At 32.8% G+C, this 24,367-nt stretch overlaps 1 long non-coding RNA gene across 1 annotated transcript; it reads right to left on the minus strand.

The window, feature by feature from the left end:
• Positions 1-13,583: 13,583 nt before the first annotated feature.
• On the minus strand, positions 13,584-14,152 carry LOC121248987. Its single transcript, XR_005937559.1, has 2 exons — positions 14,016-14,152; positions 13,584-13,927 (listed from the first exon to the last, which is right to left on the minus strand). It is a non-coding gene; the product is annotated as an uncharacterized LOC121248987 (long non-coding RNA).
• Positions 14,153-24,367: the final 10,215 nt, after the last annotated feature.

Here is a 24,367-nt window from a genome sequence, read left to right on the forward strand (position 1 = left end):
GAAGTAGGAGACCTGTGCCGTGAGGGGAGGATCCGAGAGAGAAGGGAGAGGGCTAGGGGCGTCAGCTGGAGGGAGGGGAGAGAAAGAGGAGGGAAAAAGTGAGGGAATTAGGGTTCCCTTAGGAAATTTAATCCTAGCCCTACAACTTAGGGTTCCTAATTTTGATATAAAGGCGGAGATTTAAACACTTAAAATAAACTAACTAAAAATAGGAATTAAAATAGAAATACCATAGGATTAATTTAAAATCCAACTTTGATTCTAAACATATAATCTTTCATCATAAAAAAAAAATGTTGAAGTTTGCTAAATATTTTTAAGAGCATCAAATCATCTAAATAAGTACTAGAATTTTTAACATAAATAAAATGATGAATATTTAATAATACTCTTAAAGAACTAAAATCATTTTATTCCAAAACTATATATTATTTTTGGGCCTCCAAAAATATAAAAAGGCTTATTTTCAAAATTGGGCTTGGTTCAATAACACTAAAAATATCCCATTTAAAATAATTTTGGATATTTAAATTTTTTTGAAGACTTTAAAACACTGGACTCTATTTAAAAATCCCCTGCCAATTTAAAACACAACTTCAGGATTTTAAACACAAAGGCAAGACTCGTGATTAATCGAGAGAAAATGAGCGGTTGGTCATAGATTTAGGTCTTTGAGTATATATTTGAAAATGAAATCATAAGTTCTTTCCAATGTTAGAGATTGAAGCTTTGATAAATGATCTTGTAAAACTTGTAGTTGTTGTATGATTTTGAAGATCTCGAATGGGTTATTTATTGATATATGCGACTTCATTTTCAAATTTCAAACATATCATGCATAGTGAAAAATGACAATCAATCATTTTTCAAATTTCAAAGTTACAAACATATCACGCACATTTGAAAATTGACAACCAATCATCTTTTAAATTTCAAATTTCAAGCTCTCAAAAATATCATGTACATGTGAAAAATCTCAATCAATCATCTTTTAAATTTTAAATTTCAAACTTTTAATCTTATCATTCACATATTAAAAAATAACAATAAATCATCTTTCAAATTTTAAATTTCAAACTTTTTAATCAATTATCTTTCCAATTTCATATTTCAAACTTTTAATCATATCATGTACATGTGAAAAATGCAAAATGATTTTTCATGAGTATGTTAAAATCATTTTTAAGTCTTAACCTTTTTTCGAATTTTGAAAGAGATGTACAAAAATGCTTTTAGAGCTTAATTTGTAATCTTGTTTCCTAACCTGCTTATACTTGATTTGTTAATGTCCATCATATTCAAGACTTCATTATGTAGACAACTTGAAACTCCATTATGCTTGAACTTGTTTGTTATTATCAAAATTCATAAGTAGAGATACAATTATATAATACTTAAAACATTGGGTTCAGCAACAACTTCTTTGATCTTATAAAAAGTTAAAACTATCTCAACTTACCTATACATCCAAACATATATTAAAATGGGACCTACAAACTTATAAAAAACTAACTTAAATATTTTAACTCAAATCATTTCACTACTACTCACATAATTCTGAGATACACCAAGTGCCCAAACATGCTCAAAAATTGACGGACGTTATCAACACACAATAAAGCCGAGTTCTATCTTACATTATGAGATTTGTGATGTGTAAATACGAGATGATATAAACATTATCAAACACCACTTCTTCAAAAATGTCTTCTTATTTGCATGTCATCTCGGGCTACTTTAAATTATTTTTTTCGAGTTCTTCTATAGAGCAGCCCTCCATAGCACACCTCTGCTAGGTCAGATTTTATTTTTATATATTTTAAGTAATAGAGGGGACTCTACAAGAGTTTCAAACTTGTAATATAAACTGAGAGAGAGAGAGGAGCGCGATGGAAAGGAGTACGAGGCGGAATATGAATGAATATGATTTGATACAAATCAAAGCACCTTGACGTGGTCCCCAAACTGGGTTTGCTATGTCACGGTGTGCAGTGTAAATTTTTTGGTCCCCCATTTAGGTTTTCTTATTTTTCCAAAGACAAAAGTTTCTAAATGACTTAAATATGGAATTTAGTCTTGAGTATAGATTAAGAGAATGAAACATTGATGAGTGATCATTGTCAAGCTTGTAATTGTTGTGTCATTTTAAAACTTTCAAATGAGCTATTTATAGACGTATGAGACTTCCTTTTCAAATTTTAAACTTTCAAATATATCATGCATATGTGAAAAATGATAATCAATCATTTTTTAAATTTTCAAATTTCAAACTTTCAAACATATTACTCACATGTGAAAAATGACAATCAATCATCTTTTAAATTTCAAATTTCAAACTTTCAAACATATCATGTACATGTGAAAAATTCAAATTAATAATCTTTCAAATTTTACATTTTAAACTTTTAATCCTATCATGCACATGTTAAAAAATGACAATCAATTATCTTTTAAATTTCAAGTTTCAAGTTTTTAATCATATCATGCACGTCTGAAAAATGCAAAATGATTTGTCATGAGTATATTTAAAACTTTTTTTAGCCTTAAACTTTTTTTGTATTTTTAAAGTGATGTACAAAAATACTTTTAGAGCTTCATTTGTAAGCTTGTTCCATTTCTTGCTTATACTTGATTTGTTGATGTGCTTGATCTTCAAGACTTCATTATGTGGACAACTAAAGGTTCCTTTATGTTTAAACTTGTTTGCTATCATCAAAATCCATAAGTAGAGATACAGTTAAATCATAAATGATACTTGAAACCTTTGGTTGAACAATGACTTCTTCAATCTCTATAAAAATTTAAAACCATCTCAACTTACTTATACATCCGAACATATATTAAAATGAGACCTTCAAACTTTTACAAAACTTAAACATCTTTACTCAAACTATTTTAGTACTATTCATATAATTTTGAGATACGACAAATGTCCAAACATGCCCAGAATATGAGGCACGATATCAACACATAACAAAGTCAAGTTCCATCCTACATTACGAGACTTGTGATGTGTAATACGAATTGTAATAAACATCGTCAGAAGGCACTTCTTCGAAAATTTATTCTTCTCTACATGTAATCCAAGGCTGTAAAGTATTTTTTCGAGTTCTTCTATACATCAACCCTAGACCGCTCACTTATGCCAAGTCAGATTTTTTTTTTTCTAACCTAACCTAAACGCGTGTTTCATTTTTCCTATTTTCCCCCATTTCCCTATTACTCCAAATTATCAATCCAATCCTTATTTCTTGCAAATACAATAAGTTTAACGTTTTGAGTTTTTATTTCCACCTGACATTTTTATTTCATTAGCTTATCCTCGTTCTTTCTTCTTCTTTGTTACGCTTTTTCTTTCTTTTTTGTTTTCTAAGAACTTCTTTGTCACCAACGTGAACCTATAATCCCTGCCATGAATAACGAAGGCCAAGAATTCAATAAAAAGATAAAGAACAACAGTAACCTAGATTTCGAAGGTGAAGATGAAGATTTGGACTCAATGGGGGTTTCTCTTCTACGTCTACTCGATTTTGCAAGAAAGATAGAGAAGGGGTGGAATTTGCAAAGCACACATGGGGGGAGAGACTCACGGATGGGGTTGGCTTTGCCCCAGAATCACAGTGGGGATGAACTGAGTTTCTGAAACTAAGTGCGAGAAAAGAGACTGGTCATCGGTGGGTGAGAGAATAAACGGAAGGGGAGAGAAGTAACAGAGGGGACTCAGCAAGAGTTTCGCACTTGTAACCTAAACAGTGAGAGAGAAAGAGAGAGACAGAGAATAATGAAAGAGAGGAGTATAGAGTGGAACATGAACAAGTGTGATTTGAGACAAATCTGAGAACTGTGATGTGGCGCCCAGGCCGGGTTTGCCATGTCACAATGTGCAATGTAAAATTTTTGGGTCTTCATTTAGATTTTCTCATTTTTTTTCCAAAGACACAAGTTCCTACATGACTTAAATATGAGATTTAGGTCTTGAGTATATATTTAAAAATGAAATCACAAGTTCTTTTCAGTGCTAGAATAGAGAGATTGAAACTTTGATGAATGATCATTGTAAAGTTTGTAGTTGTTGTGTGATTTTGAAGATCTCAAATGAATTATTTATAGACATATGAGACTTCTTTTTCAAATTTCAAACTTGCAAATATATAATGCACTTGTGAAAAATGACAATCAATTATCTTTCAAATTCTAAACTTTCAAACATATCACGCACATGTGAAAAATGACAATCAATCATCTTTTAAATTTCAAATTTTGAAATTTCAAACATATTGTATATATGTCAAAAATCTCAATCAATCATCTTTCAAATTTTAAATTTTAAGCTTTTAATCATATCATGCACAAGTTGAAAAATGATAATCAATTATCTTTCATATTTTGAATTTCAAACTTTTAATTATATTATACACATGTTGAAAAATGACAATTAATCATCTTTCAAATTTCAAATTTTAAACTTTTAATCATATTATGCACATGTGAAAAATGAAAAATGATTTTTCATGAGTATATTAAAAACAAGTTTGAGCCTTAACCTCTTTTAGAAGTTTGAAATAGATGTACAAAAATTAGTGTTTTAAATTTCGTACCGTATCGGCCGGTACGGCCGGAATTTTTCGTTTTGGCCGTCCAGCCAGTACAGATACTATACCTGTTCTGTACCGGCCAAAATACCGGCCGTACCGGCCGGTACCGGACTCAATTTCGGCCTGTACCGGCCTATATTTCAGCCCGTACCGGCCGATATTTCGGCCTGTGTGTTTTTTTTTTCATTTTTTCAAACTACAAACTTATTTTTTAACCCCCAATTCAGACTAGACTATTTATAATTTATATATAAATGTATTTGTATATAATTTATTTATATATAGACTATTATTTTGGAATATAATTTTTATATATATTTATATATATAATTTATTTATAGATCGACTATCTCGAAACGTTATCCCGAAACGCTATCCCGAAACGGTACCGGTACCGAAATATTTCATTCCAGTGCCTTGACCAGTACGGCGCCCGGTACGGTATTCAAAACATTGACAAAAATACTCTTAGAGTTTCAATTGTATGTTTGTTTCCTTTCTTGTGTATACTTGATTTGTTGATGTCTTTGATCTTCAATACTTCATTATGAGGACAACTTGAGACTCCTTTATGTCGTTTGTTATCATCAAAATCTATAAGAAGAAATATAGCTATATGATACTTGAAACCTTGGGTTCAATAAGCACTTCTTCAATCCCTATAAAAAGTTTAAACCATCCTAACTTGCTTATACATCCAAACATATATTAATTCACTATTTTCATATAATTATGAGATACTCTAGTGTAAAAACATGCCCTAAAATTGAGGCACATTATCAACACAAAACAAAGTCAAGTTCTATCCTAAATTACAAGACTTGTGATGTGTAAATATGAATTGACATAAACTTCGTCAAACACCACTAATTCAAAAATTTCTTCTTCTTCGCATGTCATCCTAGGCTTCTGTAAAGTATTTTTTCCAATTTCTTCTATAGAGCAATCATACAAGGCACACCTCTACCAGGTCGGATTTTATTTTATTTTTTAACTTTTTTCTAACATAATCTAAACACTCGTTTCATTTTCTCCATTTTTCAATTTTATGAAATTATGGATCCAATCCTAATTTCTTGTAAATATAGTGAGTTTTTCATTTTGACTTTTTATCCCCACACAATATTTTTACTTCCTTGGCTTATCCTTGTCACCAATACGAACCTAGACTTTCCACCATGAATAAGGAACACCAAGAATTCAGTAAGAAGAGAAAGAACAACAGTAGCCCAGATTTTCAAATCATAAATGAAATTCAAGAACTCAATGAAGACGAAGATCTAGATGTAGATGAGGTTTCACTTCAACATCATCTCGATTTTGTAAGAGAGATAGAGAAATGGTGGAGTTTGCAAGGGACACATGGGAGTAGAGACTCATGGATGGGGCGGCCTTGCCCTAGAATCACAGAAGGGATGAGTTGTGTTTTTGAAATTGAGAGAGAGAAAAGAGATCAATCATCACCTGGAGAAAGAAGTAACAGAGGGAGAGAAAAGTAATGGAGGGGACTTTGCAAGAGTTTCGAACTTATAACCTAAACTAAGAGAAAGGGGAGCATAAGAGAGAGGTGTACAGGGTGGATTGAGAACGAGTGTGATTTGAGACAAATCTAAGAATCGTGACATGGCGCCTAGACTGGATTTGCCACATCACGGTGTGCAGTTTAAGATTTTTGAGCTTCTGTTTAGATTTTCTCATTTTTTCCAAAGACACAAGTTCCTACATGACTTAAATGTGAGATTTAGGTTTTGAGTACGTATATATTTGAAAATGAAATTGTAAGTTCTTTCCAATCATTAGAATAGGTTTTTTTTTTTTTTTTAATTTCTCTAAACAATATGTCAAACAATGATTAAGTTATCTGTTGATAGCACAATATACTAGTAGTTGTATAATGTAACCCAATGACTTTTCATCCGAAGAGAGCAATACCTCAAATATCACCTTAAAATTTATATTATGTTGGACATTTATCTCTCTCTCTCTCTCTTTTTTAAAAGAGGACGGTACCTCAATTTTATTGATTACTCTCGCTTATGGTGACAGAATACCTTGTACATATACTGAAACTTGGGGGTTACGAGGAAAAAAATAAAAGCCCAAACCCAAGTTCTTTAAAAGAAATAAACAACTTATATAGATATTACAAGAAAATAAGGAAAAACTTATAAAGTTGAATGCCTAATAGTAGGAAGACATGCACGATCAAGAGAGAACAGGGCAGTCATATGCTTAGGGAGTTGAAATAAAGATGAAAAACTTATCTTATGTCCCATGGCACCATAATTTGCTAGACTGTCTGCTAGCGCATTACCTTCTCTATAGACATGATTAATACTGAAGAGAAAATCATTCTTGAAATATAAAATATCATCCCACATGATTGAGTAATTCCATGGGGGAGATGAGCCTTTAGTGAACCAATTAACCACAATGAGAGAGTTAGTCTCAACAATCAGATCAATGTTGCTCAGCTCATAACACAAAGTTAAACCAAATTTTAAGGTAGACAATTCCACATAAGTGTTAGTTACCAACACCTAAAAAATAAGAGAAACAAGCAAGGATAGAGTAATTAATTATTGGAATGTAAAACACCACCACAATCAGCAGGCCCATGATTACCTTTTGAGGCACTGTCAATATTCAGTTTAAGAATGCCCAAGGAGGCGGAATCCATTTGACAAAGATAGGTATTTTTTCCCTAATAATGACCCGAGAGATATGCAAAAAATTGAGAGCATCAGTATTGATGTTAGACACAATATCTTAAGGCTTAACCAAAGGGTTTAGGTCTCGGAGCCATTTCTTAATCTTACCAAGATAAACAATGAGAAATTTACCCTCATGAAAACCCGTGACATCTTTAATGATATTCTTCCTAGTGTTTGGGGTATTTTTATGCAGAAGGAATGCACTTTTAGAGTGATTAATCTTTTGCCCTGAGATATTCTCATATTGAGAAATGAAAGCCATAAGAGTTTGGAGGCTTTTCTTAGATCTATTTGTGAAAACTAAAAGATTATCAGCAAAGAGGAAGTGAGTGATAGGTCGGCAACCACGAGGTACTGCATAAGGAGCGGTATTCTCGTCAATCTTCAGCTGATGGTGACCTTTACTTAACCACTCTTTACTAAGAATAAAAAGAAAATGGGATACAAGGTCTCATTGTTTAAGCCCTCTACTAGCTGTGAAACAGTCGGCATGAGTACCATTGAGGTAGATGGAAAAAGTAGACTCAGATAAACAAGCCTAAAAAAGAGAGACCGCACTTGCGTTAAAACCAAACGTTGATAGAATACGAGAAAGATAGGCCCAATTGACCCTATCAAAAGCTTTGGCCATGCCAACTTTAAGCTTGACATTATTACCATGAGTATTTTTAGCCAAGCTATGAGTCAATTCCTTAGCCAAAGCAATACTATCAGTGATGATCCTCCCTTCAACAAATGTGCCCTAATGCTCATAGGTTATCTTAGATATAGTAGCAAGGCGAGAAGCCAAGATCTTGGAGATGATTTTATAAGAGATTTGACATAAACCGATTGACCTAAATTTAGATAGAGTGGTAGGGTTGTCAGTTTTAGGAATTGAAGTGATGAAAGTGTGCTTGTAAGAAGGGGAAAAGACCCCCTTGGAAAAATTCAACCACAACCTTTAGAAGATCCTTGCAGATAATTGACCAACATGCAATGTAGAAAGAAGAGGATAAACAATCAGGACCAGGAGTAGTCTATAGGAATGCTCCAAACCGCTTGTTTATCCTCTTCAATAGTTGGACTTTTAAGCAAAAAATCATTGTCGTCATTAGACACAAGATTGGGGATATGATTAAGCAAAAGGGTAGCCTCCTGAACAGGTTCAATAGTTAGTTGGGTATGAAAAAATTCAACAGCCGCATCATGAATGATATTATGATCAGAAGTAGAAGTTCCATCAGGGAGAGTGAGAGAAACAATGCTAGATTTTCTGCTTTTGTGAGCAACCATCTGATGGAAGAAATTAGTATTTTTGTCGCCCTTTAACAACCAATATATTCTAGATTTTTGTTTAAGAAAAATCTCTTTTTGAATGAGCTTTTCATCATAATCTTTTTCTAATTTTTGGAGAATAGTAAGATCCGAATCAAGATTGGATTGTTGTAAAATAATCTTAGCAGCTTGTATATTGTACCTCAATAAAGCAAGGGTTTGAAGAAGATTTCCAAAAACAGGAAAATTCCAATTTTTTTTTAAGGGGCTTCAATTTAAAGACTATTTTTATGCATACCAAACAGATGATAGGGTTGGTTCCAACTAGAGTTAACAAAATCTAAAAAATTTGGGTGTTTAGTCCATATTCTTTGCAAGTTACCGTTTTAGATCTTTTTTTGTTTTAGATTAAAAGAGGGCGGTGATCAGAATGGTTTCTTTCTAAGTGAGTGAGAGTAACATGAGGAAAATGAGAATGATAAGATTGGTTAACAAGAGCATGGTTAAGTCTTTCCCAAGTGTAGATACCATCCCGATGAGAAGACCAAGTGAATTTAGAGCCCAGAAAAGGAAGGTCATAGAGAGAATTACTGTCGATGAAATCAACAAAATTGGCTTTAGCTGAGGAAAGAGGAGGTGGGCCGCCTATATTTTCTTCATCCGATTTTGTTATATTGAAATCACCTATAGTGATCCATGACATGCTCAAAGGTCACACAATAGATAAAGAATCCCATAAAGATTTTCTAAGTAGGAGATTGCATTTAGCATAAACAATAGATACCATGGTAGAGGTATCATTCCAAACAACATTTAGAGTGATATGTTGTTCGGAAGATAAAATAACAGAAATATGTAATCATCCTTGGCACAAATCCAGACTTTACCACCATTTTCCTCATTGGAAAAAATCTAGGGTAAACCCAAGGTATTTCCAATATTTGCAGCTTTGGAAAAGGAACCATAGGTTCTAAGAGAGTAGTAAAAGGCAGTTTATAGAAATTAACTAAGTGTTACAAAAGACGCACAGTACCTTTGTTAGCAACACCACGAACATTCCAAACTAAAAAAGCATTCATCAATCTATTATTTGAGTTTTTGTGTTAGAGATTACACCAATTACATGAGTAACCCTTTTACCTTCATTTTTGACAACGTTTTCCACAATTTTAGAATCAGAGTGATTTGCTTTCGTTGAATTCTCCTTCCTCTGGTATAGCCAAACAGGCGCTATACAAAATATTATCTCTCTTCCTTGTTTTACAGAAGATAAATGTAGGGGACAAGCCCTAAACAAGGTTTTAAAAACCATTTCGTTCCTGTCAGAATGACCGGAATTTGCCATGCTAAAACAGTAACCGGCATGGTGAATGGGTTGTTCCATTTTGGCTTAAATTTCGGCCGTTTCAGCTTGTTCCGGTTCATTCCATTTCGGCCGGAACACACATTTCATTCCAAAATTGGGCTAAATGCTAATTTGAGAAATACTCTGAAGATGAATAGGTAAACTTGTAAAATTGCAACCTTTTATTCTACCTTGCAATATCTCTTCCTAAATTCCTTCCAATAGTTTTCACTTTTCCTAAATTCCTACCCAAATTTCTGTCTTCCAGCCAACAGCTCAACCTTCCAAATCCAAACTTCTAATTTATGGCTTCAAGTTCAAGCTCCCACCACAGCCATGGTCTCTCTCTCTCTTTGATGGGTTCATTAATTTATTTTGTGGTTTGAAGTTTTGAACTTTGGAAACCATGGTTGTAAAATGTTGTCGACGAAATGGTATATCAAAATATACCGGTACCGAAATATCTCATTTTAGTAACTCAATCGAAATATTCAATAGAACGGAATTACAAATTTTGGCCCTAAAGAAGTGGATCCCACAAAAAAAAAAAAAAAAAAAAAAAAGGAAAAGAAGAAGAGTTTTTCACAATTTTTATGGTGGGGTACACTTTTTTATAAAAAAACTTGCGTGAAATTTGTACACTTAGAGTTTGAATATATCATTATTCTTTACAGAAAATATTATCGTTATTGTCTTTTTCAAATGAAATGTTTAAAGCATGTTCTTCTTCTCTTAAATATAGGAAATCAAATCATCATTTATATACGTTAAAACAAATCATAACAAATATATTATTTTATTTATAAACAAAAACGAACCAAGCATTCATTTAACTAAGATTATTATGAGTCATGAGAGAAAAATAGTTGAACTCATGCCTAGACATATTTATGGAAAATAACTGAAAAAAAAAAAAAAAGACTATAGCTCATATTATGAAAAGAGACACCATTGAACGTAAATAAACATTAAATCAGTGAAATTATGCATAATTAAGGTCCTGCATTGTTATGGCTTTACGGGCTCCGCGTGTTCTAACCACATTCTTGTTGGCTTTGTCCGTTTACGCCGGTTGACCTCAATTATATTGTGTCCCACTGTATTTCGGGCCAACGGACCATTTACTGGGCCCCCATGATCAACTATGGGCCTTTTTTTATGATTATAGGCCCAACAGACCGGAAGCGGTTATAAGGGCCGAAATTGTAGACGTTGAGAACATAACATGGTGAGTTGGGGATTTTTAGAGTATTTTGAGTTCTTCTATTCAACAGTCCTATATTATATATCTGTTTAAAGTAAAAATTAAAGAGCTCTTCTACTTATTATTCCTACACCACACATTACACATAATTTTTTATTTCTTTATATATTTTTTTTGTTTTATTATTGTTCAACTAAAGGAATTCTTCTACTCATCATTCATACACTACACATTTGGTAAGATAAAAAAATTAAAAAAAAACCATATGTGGTGTGTGGTATAGGGATGATGAATAGAATTTTTCAAAAATAAAAAGATGAAAAATAAAAGTAGATGTGTGATGTAGGACTGCTGAGAAGAATTTTTCTTTGTCAAAATCACTTTAGGTAATGATTTTTGAAACCTAATCTATATCAACTATTTTCTTACTACACTCCATAAATAATATTTAAAGCTGATATCATATTCTCGCGCTAATAATATTCTATCTGGTGTTTGATAATGAGTTTATTGTTTTAGTACTTATTTTTATGGAAAAATCTAATTATAAGCGATTTTACGTACTAATATGCGCACATATTCAATATAATTGGTCATGAAGTAGATTTTATTGAAAATAGTACTAATTTTAATTTAGAATATGAAGGCAACAACATTAGTACGCAGATTGGTACGCAAACTTGCTTATACATAACAAAACTCTATTTTTATAATAGGTAAATTTGTTCACACATCTAGTGTTATACGTATTAACTTATAATTTTTTTTATGGTAGGTAAATTATCAAAAAAGTATGCATTATAAATTATGATAAATAAAATAAAATAATTTTATTTGATAAAAATATGAAATATAACCAATAGATCCGTAAAATATGATGAAAAGAATTCTAAAAAAAGAATGAAAAAGTTAAAAATATATAATATTTTATTATTATATAGTTTACATGCGAAATTAAGTTTTTAGTGTTGTTGTAAAGACGGAAAAAAAAAATGATATTAGCAAAAAAAATGAAATAGACCAATGCTTATGCTTTGACATAATTAGGACAATATATAGCACGTAAGTGCGTTATTTGTAACGTCATATATGACAGCCTGGTTAGAGCATTGACAATAATCTAACCATTGTCAACTCTAAAATTTGATTAAAAGTTAAAATTTTGGCTAAAATCAAAACTATTGAAGAGATTAATCTACATTAGACTATATATTCAAAAATCAAAATAATAATATAATATTAGATATCTTAATAATATTTCTTTTTATATTTTGCAAATGCACTTCATACATTAATTAATAATTTAATTTTTATATAAAGTTATTGTTTCCCAGCTATTTTTTTTCTCAACCTAATTATCCAAAAGTAGCTATTAAGAATATTTTTAGAGTAAAATATTACTTTGACGATCAATAGTGGCTAACCAAATTTAGATAAAGGGATGGATTTACTGTAGCTTAAAAATAGAGCCTTAAAATTTTGACTACTCTAACACAAAGTACTTTTAAACTATTTAATCAAAATTTGACTAGACACTGACATTTGGCTAGCCATGGAACAATGCTCTTAGGTGGCTTTAAGAAAGAAAGCAATAAAACTCTTTAGGATCGGCTAGAGAGAAGTTAGAGCTTCTCTATCTAGGAGGTGGAAAACTTTTCTGTACTTACTGTTGCTCATTTTCACATAATTATTTACTATACAAAAAGGGTTTCTAAACTTCTATAATCTTAGTCTGTTAAAGCCCTCCTCGGTATCTTTCCAACCATCAACCACTTCTAGTTCGGTTTCATCTTCAGATGGATATGGACTCACTGATCCTTCAAACAAAAACTTTGTCTTGGCATGATCTTAATCTTCAGCTTGCTCCAGAGATAGCAAAAGCTACTTTAGACAAAATTCTGATATGAAGGTTAGTAGCTGGTAGACCCTTGAACAAATATGTTATTCATTCTAGTATTAAAGTCTCTTGGAACTTCATCCAAAACTTTCTCATTGAAGACATGGATATAAACAAGTTTATATTCACATTTAGAACATCTCAAGATAATTTCAGAGTGCTTAATCAAGCCCCTTGGAATATCAAAGGGCATTTGCTTATTCTAAAACCATGGTTCCCGGGTGCTACTTTCCATGAAATCAACCTATATCATGCAACTTTTAATGTACAAATTCATGGTTTACTCCTTGATCACATAACTCTCAATAATGCCATAGAAATTGGGAAAGCAATTGGTAACTTGATCAAGGTGGAGGAAGATATTTTCTATGGATTAGCTTTAAGAAAATTTATAAGAATTAAAGTTAAGCTAGATATCACAAAACTACTTCAACAAGGCTTTATGATGCCAAGACTCAATAACAATGAAATCTGGATAGCTATCAAATATGAAAAGTTATCAGACTCTTGCTATGCATGTGGAAGGCTTGGACACTCCCAAATCTTCTATGGTTTTCTAAGTTCACCCCCAACAAGACTAAAATATAGACCATGGATCAGAGCAGAGTTTAATAGTGATAATGAGAATAGTCTAGCATTTCATCAAACAGATAGTGTGCAGTATGAAGAAACAGAGCACTTAGAAAATTTCTCTCCTTCAATCTCAACGATCGGCAGTTACAACAAAAGAAAAGAAATCATCTAAGAAAGTAAACAGTAGGAGATCATTCTCAAGGGCCAGAATAGTCTTACCAGTGATCATATTAAGATACTCTCAGCCAACAAATCGGATTTACAGAAATTGGTTTCATCTTCATTGAGTTCGCAAAAGTCAAATGAAAATTTCATGAGAGAAGACTCAGCAACACCGCACAACTACAGTGATCTAGGATCATTAATTCTTTCACCAAGAAGAGTTAATTTTTTTCACTATTGACCCAACCACTGAATCAAGCAACCTTACCTCAAATTGGAAAATATCCATTTTTTGTCTTCAGCTTCAAAGACGCAGGTAACAGATGTCTTTACTCCACTGGTACAAGGTTCTTCTACTTTTTTCCACAGCCATCGAGTTAATGAAGTATAGCCCACCATGGAGATCTCAATGGTAGCAGATATACACGACTATGCATAACTATAAACCTACGAAGGAAACACATGGGCTTGGACTTCACCAATCTCTTTTTATGGAGCCCACGGGCACTTCAAATCCTCAAAGGGAAACTAGGCCTCTGTTTATGGATCCTTAAGTTTTAATTTCTAAAAGGCCTCAGCACTTTAATAAGTCTTCATCATCCGGCTTTAGCCTGTTAAAGGCCTAGCTATTCAACTCTCCAGCCCCACGTGATCCAAATGAGCCTTTGTCTCTCATTACTTCACTTCCAATTTTTGAAAAAGTCACGAAATTCCCTCCAAATCAGATGAATATTCAACTGCTTGAACACTTAAATCCTCATTGTGAAATCAGTCCCATGCAAATTAGAATGACAACAAACCTATCTGTTGATCCCATTCACAATGAAGTTAGTCCTAAGGCAATTCTCCTTTCCAAAAGGCAGCAGCTTATTGAACTCTCTGAAGTTCTAAAAAGAAAATCCCAACGCCTTATCAAAGTGAAGAAAATAGATCTAAATGAGGGTAATACTCTAAAGCAACATACTGATGAAGACTCAATGGCTCTAACTCTTCTGGAAATGCATGCAGGCTCATTAAGGAAAGAAAAAAATCAAAAGGAAAAGCCAAATTCAGTCCCTATAGCAGACCACCAATACACTATCAAGGCAAATCCAAATCAACTAACGAGGCAAGCTTAAAAATGCCTCCACCAACCATGTGAAAACAATGGCATGGAATTGTAGAGGATTAGCCAGTCCTAAAGCAATCAGAAACTTAAGGGCTAATATTAGAAAATATAACCCAGATGTAATTTTTTTGTCGAAAACCTGGGTGACGGATGATCGCACCACTTCTATTGTAAATAGTTTAGGTTTCCATCATTTTGTTCACTTCCCTGTTGTTTGTAAAAAAGTTGCCCTACTACTTTTGTGGAGACCGGGTCTAGAAATAGAACCTGTAAATATAAATATTAATACAATTTCAGTTCTAGTTTACTCTGATCCTGCACATCAACTTTGGTTGATTATTTATATATATGCACCAGCCCAATGGAACAACAAAGCTAACTTCTGGAGCCACTTAGATTCATTATATCAAGCTTTTCTAGGGCCTTGGATTTGCATGAGTGATTTCAATGACCTCATTGATCAATCTGAAAAATATGGAGGAATGCCTATCTCTTTTACTCCAAATAAGGGTCTGAAAGCCCTTATGAATAGAAATGGCCTCATAAACATGGGTTACATGGGCCCAAAGTTTACATTGACCAACAATAGACAGGGTCAAGCACTCATAAGGGAAAGACTAGACTGAGTTATTGCAAATTAAGAATGGAGACTGCTCTTTTCAGATGCTACATTGCAACACCTAGCATCATCAACATCAGATCATCATCCCATCTTATTATCTACTACGGCTAGTATTCGTCAAGCACCATCTTTCAAGTTTGAAGAATTCTGGATCCATGAGCCATTAAGCCATCAAATAATCAATGAAGTATAGAGTAAACCCCATTTGAGCAATCTGTCTTACATTCTATGCAAAAAAATCAAGTCAATCAAAGAGGCACTCAAAATCTGGAACAAAAATCACTCTGGGCAAATTAACCACAATATAAATCAGATTGAAAGTAAACTTTTCAAGGTACAAGCCAATCTTATGACTCATTCCAATCACGAAAAAAAAAAAGATTCTTGCAACATAGACTTCACAAACAAAGAGAATATGAAAAAATATTATGGAAATAAAAATCTAGACTCACCTGGCTTACTTCAACGGATCTCAACACCAAATTCTATCATTTGACAACAACCAACCGAAGAAGAACGAATGTTATTGAATCAATCAAACTGGTGCAAGGTAATTGATAAATGGACCCTACTATTACATAGTCTTCCTTCAATAATCATTTCAAAACTATATATTCCTCTTCAAATCCAAGTATGAATATTCAACTGCATAACCTCTTTGAAAAGCAAATTTTGGATATAGAGAATGAATCTCTAATCACCATATACTAGAAGAAGATGAAATACTAGAAGTTCTAAAATAGATTCCCAGCAATAAAGCTCCAGGGCCAGATAGAATGACAGCTCTATTTTATAAGCACCATTGAAGTATTGTTAAAAAAGAAGTTATATTGGCAATTCAAAACTTCTTTAGCAGTGGTCAGCTTCTTAAGCAGATTAATCATACCAACATTACTCTTATTTCAAAGACGGCAAATCCAAATAGTCCAAGCCAATATGCCTTAGCAATCTCACGAATGTCAGCTACAAGATTATATCCAAAATCATGGCCAACCGTCTTAAAATCTTACTCTCAAAAATCATCTCTCCACTCCAGCAGCCTTCGTCCCAGGCATAAATATTAAGGAAAATACTATCATTAAGCTAGATATGGAAAAGGCATTCAATCAAGTAGAGTGTGATTTTCTCTTTATAGTGATGCAAAACCTGGGACTCAATAAAAAATAGATAAATCTGATAAAGGGGTGTATAACGACAGTGCCATTCTCTATTCTCATCAAAGGTTCACCAAGAGGCTTCTTCAAATCTCAGAGAGGAATCAGGCAAGGTGACCCAATATCACAATTTCCCTTTATATGGGTCATAGAAGCCTTATCTAGGATTTTATTAAAGGCTAAAGCCCAACAGAAGCTGGAAGGGGTTCAAATTAGCAAAAACAGTCCAACAGTGTCACACTTATTATTTGCAGACAACACAATTATATTTGCAAAGGCTACGGAAAAAAAATGCTCAAAACATTTCAGAGTGTCTTGCAAAACATCAAATCTGGCCAGGACAAAAGATCAATCTGAGCAAATCTTCAATAAGTGAAATATTGAAGATTTCACTTATTGAAACCAACATCAATTAGGCAAATATTTGTAATTGCCTAATTAGATCAATTAGGCACTTATTGAAATCTTCAATGTTGATGTTTTTGTTGAAACCAACATCAACAAAAAAAAATATTTCTCAATGGTTGCCTTACAAACCAACATCAATTAGAATGAAATATCTAGGATTACCCACCTCCTTCAGTAGAAGCAAAAAAGAAAACTACAGTGAAATATTGAGCAAAGTGGGAAAAAAATTGGAAGGTTGGAAGTCAATGCTATTAGCCCAATCAGGCATAACCATGTTAATCAAATCAGTAGTAAGTACAATACCAACATATCATATTAGTACGTTCCAACTACCAAAATCAGTCTGCAAAACTCTTAATACTGCCTTCAAAAATATTTGGTGGGGATTCTCAAAAGATAAAATTCATAATTTGACACTCAAGTCCTGGAAATCTATCTGTCAACTGAAAAAAGAAGGTGGTCTTGGTATCAGATTGATGGAAAAGATGAACCAAGCAATGAAAGCAAAAAAAGATGGGAATTAAGTGGATCTAGAACTGGCTTGTGGCACTCCATCCTAACTGCCAAATATTTAAAGAACACAACATTTTGGGAGGCTTCGCAGAAGGCATCAGATTCTGTAATATCTGAGTCCTATTACGTAGGTCCTTATGTCATTTTATTAATTCTTTAAGTTAAATATTATGCTTTATTTTTTAAAATATGATTTATAAAATAAATCAAGGGTATTTTTTTTAAGATTTTGAAATATTTTCTCTTAAGTCCTTTAATTTTATTAATTTAAGAAATGACCATTTTATTCTCTAACATTGGATTGGTAGGTGAAAATTACCCTTGAGGTGGATAGATCTCCACCATCCAACTCCCAAGCTTATCTAATAAGCTTTGACCAAATCAACCAATTCTTTTTCCTTCCTTGGACGTAAGCTTCATAGGGAAACTATTGACTTCTTGTCCCTTTCCTTGCACCCATCGTCTAAGGCAAGTCAAAAGATAAAAGAAAATAAAATAAAAACTATCCTAAGGCATTCCATCCTTGCACTCATCGGCCAAAACTACACAAAAAGGTAAGAGTTAAAAATTAATTCCCTTTCTTCCCTTTTCACCCGTAGGCTTCTAAAGTAAGCCATCAAGCCTTTTGACCCATAAGAAGCTATTGCACCCATTGTCTAAGGCAATTCAAAAACAGAGAAGAGAAAAATAAAAATTTTCCTAAGGGATTCTCCCATCCCATAACCGTCGACCCTCACCCAAGAGAAAAGAAATAAATTTTCACTCTCTTTACAAGTAAGCTAAAGCCTATCCTCTATTCTTCTCCTCTCTTTTGTTCTTCAAGAAACCAAACTCCTCTCATCTCCTTCAAGCCAAGCATCTATTTCCATTATTCTCAAGAGAAAAATAGCAATATAAGAGTACCCTTAATCCTTCTCCTTTGTGTATTTTGAATTTAACCATGGTTGATCAAGTGGGTTTCTTTTGATGATTTTGAGGTTTTGGGGTTTAAAACAGTGATATTGTGTTGATTTCATCCACACGGCTATACATCTATTTGGTCTTCTACTTGTGTTTTGAAAGGGGCTAAAAGCTTAAGGTAAAAATCTTAATTTGACTTATTTATTTTTAATGTGATTTTGGAAGCTTATTAAGTTGTTTTAGCTTGTGTTTTGGTATAGTTAATTTCCTATATTGTAAATAAATATGTATGCCCTGTTTTTGGGGCAAACCGAATAGTATTATAGTTGTTTTGCTATGTATTTTGCTATATTTTAAAAATACTATGTTATTATTAAACTTGGTTTAATCATAGGTGATGATTAAAGTGATTTTAAATTATATATGTTGGTATCATATTCCTTGTGTTGAGGTTTGGTTGGTAATCTACTTTTAGGATGCTAGAGGTTCGGTTTAGAGGTTTTGTTTGGGTTTTGTAGTTTTATATCTTGCTTTTAAAATGTATTAAGTGGGTAAAGCATAAGTTTGAGTGTTTAAAAAATTGCTTAACGAGTAACTTTACTATACCTTATGCTACTTTAATTTTAAATAGGAGGTTTTATCTAAACTATTTAATACATTGCTTATATGAATAGGTTATAACTTAATTAGTTTAGATATAAGGGATTAATTGTGCATGAGGTATTATGATATGCAAAGTTGTCCAAGTATTTCTAAGTCCATATCATGCCATAAAAATAGCTCATTTATGTTGTCCCTCGTTTAATTAAATTCTACCTAACCTAAGAGTCCAAACTATTGATAAGCTAACCGTTTTATAATGAAGGACTACAAGTTGATTAAAGGGCATATTCCCTAAGCTTGTTTAGCCTACTTGAGATGCCTAAATCTATTTTAAAGGCCATTGTTAAGAATTCCCCATTTTATCTCCTAATGTTCATATCCCAAAGTGAGCTTGAACCAAAGAAACTTTGCTTGAAACCTATGAATTCTTAACTACTTTTTATGTAAGCTTTTAAAATAGCCTTTTCATAGACAGTTAGTATGTCTTAATATGTAAGTTATTTCTCTTGTAAGTTGAGGTGAGGAGTAGTCATTTGGATTAGTGTTAAGCATAGAATGGACGTTAGATTGTAGTATCGTGGCTTTCTCTCTTAAAGGGAGGACTAAAGAATATTGTATGGGTATTAACGCGCTTATGTCATTTATTGGAATAGGACCTATATTGATGATGGAAGTATTGAGGAGCATAGAGGTAAGTAGCTATGACTATGCTTCTTACACCAAGTTCTCTTTATGAAAAAATGTCTCTCTCTCTTCTCAAATGTTCTTTTAAAGAAAGAGTAAATGAATATGGTATATACAAGCCCTTTCTTGATAGCTCTTGTTAAGCACCCTATCAATCATAATTATGTGTATATGTATAAGGTAATGTATGCACATAGGCTCTAAGTCATGAGATTTCCATACATGCACTTTCAATAAACTTATTGATTATTCCTATATGTAGTAGAGTATGAAAATGTATCTTTTTCATAAAAATGTATGTGCATCGAAGTAAGAAAGATGATGAAAATGTTTTGATTACAAAGGAAATGAAATGAATGTCTCATGCTTTATGCTTCAAGTGATGCTTTAAATGAGTTTTAAAATGCTCCTATGAACTGATGCTTTAAATGACGCGAAGAAAATATTTTCAAATGTCCTTATAAACTGATGATTTAAATGACGCAAATGAAACGTTTTAAAATGTCTCTATGAACTAACATTGATATTTTATGGATGCCATGAAAAATAATGTTTAAGCTCATGCTTTTAAAATAATGTTTCTTCATGAAAGTACTGTTAAATGAAAAGATGATGTTTAAGTTCATACTTTTAAATGACGTTTTTCATAAATGAACTGTTAAATGAAAAGGACTGAAAGAACTGAAATGAATGAATGAAAGAAATGACTGAATGAATGAATGTTTTAATATATGAAAATACGTAACGGCCATATGAATGAAAATGATACCAAAGGAATGGGCAGATTGCAATCCCGAGTAAGTAGTACTGGTAGTGCACCCAGTGTTGCCCCTTGATTGAAAAGGATTCCTAACCTGTGGCCACTGGCGGAATCCAGGTCCAAAAGAAGACGTTTAACCCCAACACAAGGGGCATAATAGTATGTACCGGCCAGAGAAAGTGAAATATGAAAGCATAGTTATTTCTTAAAATGTTTATACATGAAAACATAGTTCTTTCTTAGAATGTTTATGCATAAAAGTATGGCTTAATTCTTAAATTGTTATGCATGAAAGCATTGTCAAGAATTAGCAAAATGTTTATGTATGCATATTTTCAAAAGAAAAGAATAAATGCCTAGTATGTTCACTGCATGGTGTACTACTTACTGAATATTCGACTCACTTTTATTTTAAATGTTTTAAACATCCATGTAATGATGAAAAGGTTGGGGAGCAAGGCATTACTGCAGAGGGAGAGGCAGAAGTTTAGGATCTTCCCTAACTAGAACAATTAGTTTATGTGTGATGGGTTATGTTTTTATGAACGTATGGACTCCGAGAATCATTTATGGATGAATGTTCAAATAGAATGTCTATCAGGTATTCCCTTTATTAAATGAGAAATTTAGAGTACACGTATGTCATGTCCATGCCGATTGCATGTTATTAGAAAAAAAAAATGAAAGAAAATGACAGGTATGTACGTCGTGATCTCGCCCTTCCCCGGGGGGGGGGGGGGGGTCGTGACAGATTCATGCATGTGGAAGGGAATACTTAAAACAAAAAATTTGCTCAAAAAAGTTCGACGCTTCCTAATTTACAATGGAGGATTAGTATATATTTGGCTGGATCTGTAGGTACCCTATTTGATTAATTTCAAATCACACACAATCCAAGGTATGGACCTAGAATATCCAACTCTTACAGTTTCAGATCTTATAAATATCAATATTAAGATTTGGGATGTTCCAAAAATGTAAAATCTTTTCGATCAGGAAAGCATCTCAGAAATATAAAAAATCACACTCCCAATAAGAGCATATGAGTAGGATAATGTGGTTTGGGCTTTAAACCACAACGGAAAATATTCAGTCAAATCTGCTTATCAAGCAACAATACTAGATCAGGTTTCAACTTAGCAAAATCCTTTAATGACACTCTTCAAGCCAATGTGGAGCCTTAAAATCTATGATCGTCATAAACTACTGATTTGGAGACTTCTTTAGAATATTCTTCCTACCAGATCTAGACTTGGTGAAATCATTCCCCATCAAGAAACAGAAGAATGTATATTCTGCAACCACGAGAAAGAAACTTTAATGTATCTTTTTGTAGAATGCCTTATTAACAGAATCTTGTGGCAGTAGAGCAGTTGGCTTTTAAACCTTGCAAATCTGCCTATTGATTCTATATCAGACTGGATTCGAATGATTATTTATCCGAAAAGAGAATTGGGACTTCAAAATGATGAAAAGCACCACTTCCAACTATTTGCAGTTATAATGCTCTATTTTATTTGGAGGAAGAGAAATTATATTGTTCATAATCATACTTCTCTGTCAATTGAAGAGGCAAACCTTCAGCTCAAGTACATTTATGAAGACTATAAAGACGCATGGAAGGGAAAACTATAGCAACAAAGCAAAGAAGAAAAATGGTATCTCCCTCCTCTAAACTATCAAAGCTTCTCTTTCGATGCAGCAGTACGTGATCAATTTTCAATAACCTTAGCAATATGAAGAAATCATAGTGGAGATATTATTGAAATAATAATGGAAAAAGTACAAACTACTATCCCTTTAATTGCAAAAGCAAAAGCAACTCTGCTAGCATCCAAGATGGCTTCAATTGATCATTCTCTAGCGATAATAGAAGGGGATGCCCAATCGGTAATTACATCTATTGAAAGTCCAGATTCAACTTCATTCTGGAAAATATCAACTATTATCGAGGACATCCAGCACATATCCAAATATCATCAAGATTAAAAAATTGTTAAAATACATCGATTTCAAAATCGATGTGCGCACTCAGTGGCGCAATGGGCTGCTATCAATCATGTTTTTAGAAATCTACCCTTAGATAAAATTTTTAGTTATTTATGTATATTGATAGTGGAAATGATACTCCTTAAATTGTGTATCTTTTATTATCTATAATATGCTTGTTTAGGTAGAAGAAAAAAAAATGTCGTTTACGACAACGGTGAATGACTTTTGGCACTCCCTTTCGTTTTCTGATATTCAATGGATTGTTCTGAGGCTTTACGTAAGTTGGATTGATTTGAGAGTTTGAATTGCTGATATTATTCAATAGATTGTTCTGAGGATTTACGTAAGTTGGATTGATTTGAGAGTTTGAATTGCTGATATTATTCAATGGATTGTTCTGAGGATTTACGTAAGTTGGATTGATTTGAGAGTTTGAGGCTTTACGTGCTGAAAACGTGATCAGATCAGGAATTCAAACTCTCAAATTAATAATCCAACTTAAATAAAATAAATAAAGTTGTTGACTTGTTGTTAGAGAGAGCAGTATTATTTATTATTTGGGTTTTTTATAACGGATGCCCTAATTAATGAATTAATTGATCTTGGCATTAATAATGCAGCAATTAATACTAGGAAAATTGGGTAAACTTTCTTGTAAATCGTCTAATCTATTTAATTAGCTTTGAGACTTTCTACAATTCTACTTTACAAAGTATCAAACTTCGGTAAGAAGAAGCTGCATGGAATTATATATATTTTGTTTATTAATTCATTATCAATATGGCTCGTTTGTTTTTGGAGATGAAATGAGATTAAAGTTAAAAAGTTAAAAAAAATATTGTTAGAATATATTTTTTAACATTATTTTTATTTTGAGATTTGAAAAAGTTGAATTGTTTATTTTATTTTGTATTGGAAGTTGGAAAAGTTATAATGATTAGATGAGATGAGATATTTTCTGAAAGCAAACGCGGCCTAATTACTTTTATTTTCATTGGCCTTTTCTAGTATTGAGCCTAATCTTGATCCATGCGGCAACGTCAAAATTAGCTGGCTCATGAAGTGAAGACTTGGAAGAGATCATGACTCTTGCAACTTAATTAGAACATAGATCATTAGAAAACTAGAGATCATGAGGTGGCCGTCCTTTTCCCCTTTTATAACGATATTCTCTCTGCAATCGATATATATTAAACTTATGAGAATTCAAAAGGCCGTAGGGCAGCCGGGGGATTGAGTGGCTAATTAAAACATGGCTGATTTTGGTCGTTTCTTCAATGGCAACGATCAAAATGCAGGTGATTCATGAGACGAACTTATAGTATTCACGTTTCTTATAATTAATCACTTCTACGACAAGTAGTACTGCTTGGATCGATTTCACGATTTTAATCCCTCAGCCGGAGTGAAGAAACTGATCATTGTCCTTTGCGCATGATCATCACGAAGCGGAGATCATGAGGCCGACATGCATGATCTCCTCGATCCAGGCCGTTCTGATCTCCTTTAAGATCCTGATCTAGTCTTTAACCGTCGTCATCATCTTCATGATCTTTATTCACATTTTCTAGCTTTCTTCCGGCTGATCATCTACTTAATTCTGGTAATTCGTCATGCATGCAGATCATGTGTACGTAGGTAAATTATAAAAATTGTATTTTTCTAAAATTTGAAATATATATTTCTTTTACCTATGGAATTTTTTTTGATAAATTCTTTTTACCAATAAAAAAATCTTTGATATTTTTTTTGTTTTTTTGCTGAATATTTCAATTTAATATGATCAATAACATCATGGAAAGTGTGACTCAAGTACCTTATAAATACAAATTTGAATGAAAACGCAGTCACTTCGATACTGACTAGCTCGATCAAC

The sequence above is a fragment of the Juglans microcarpa x Juglans regia genome, chromosome 1D (genome assembly GCF_004785595.1).
Source record: "Juglans microcarpa x Juglans regia isolate MS1-56 chromosome 1D, Jm3101_v1.0, whole genome shotgun sequence".
Taxonomy (NCBI): Eukaryota; Viridiplantae; Streptophyta; class Magnoliopsida; order Fagales; family Juglandaceae; genus Juglans; species Juglans microcarpa x Juglans regia.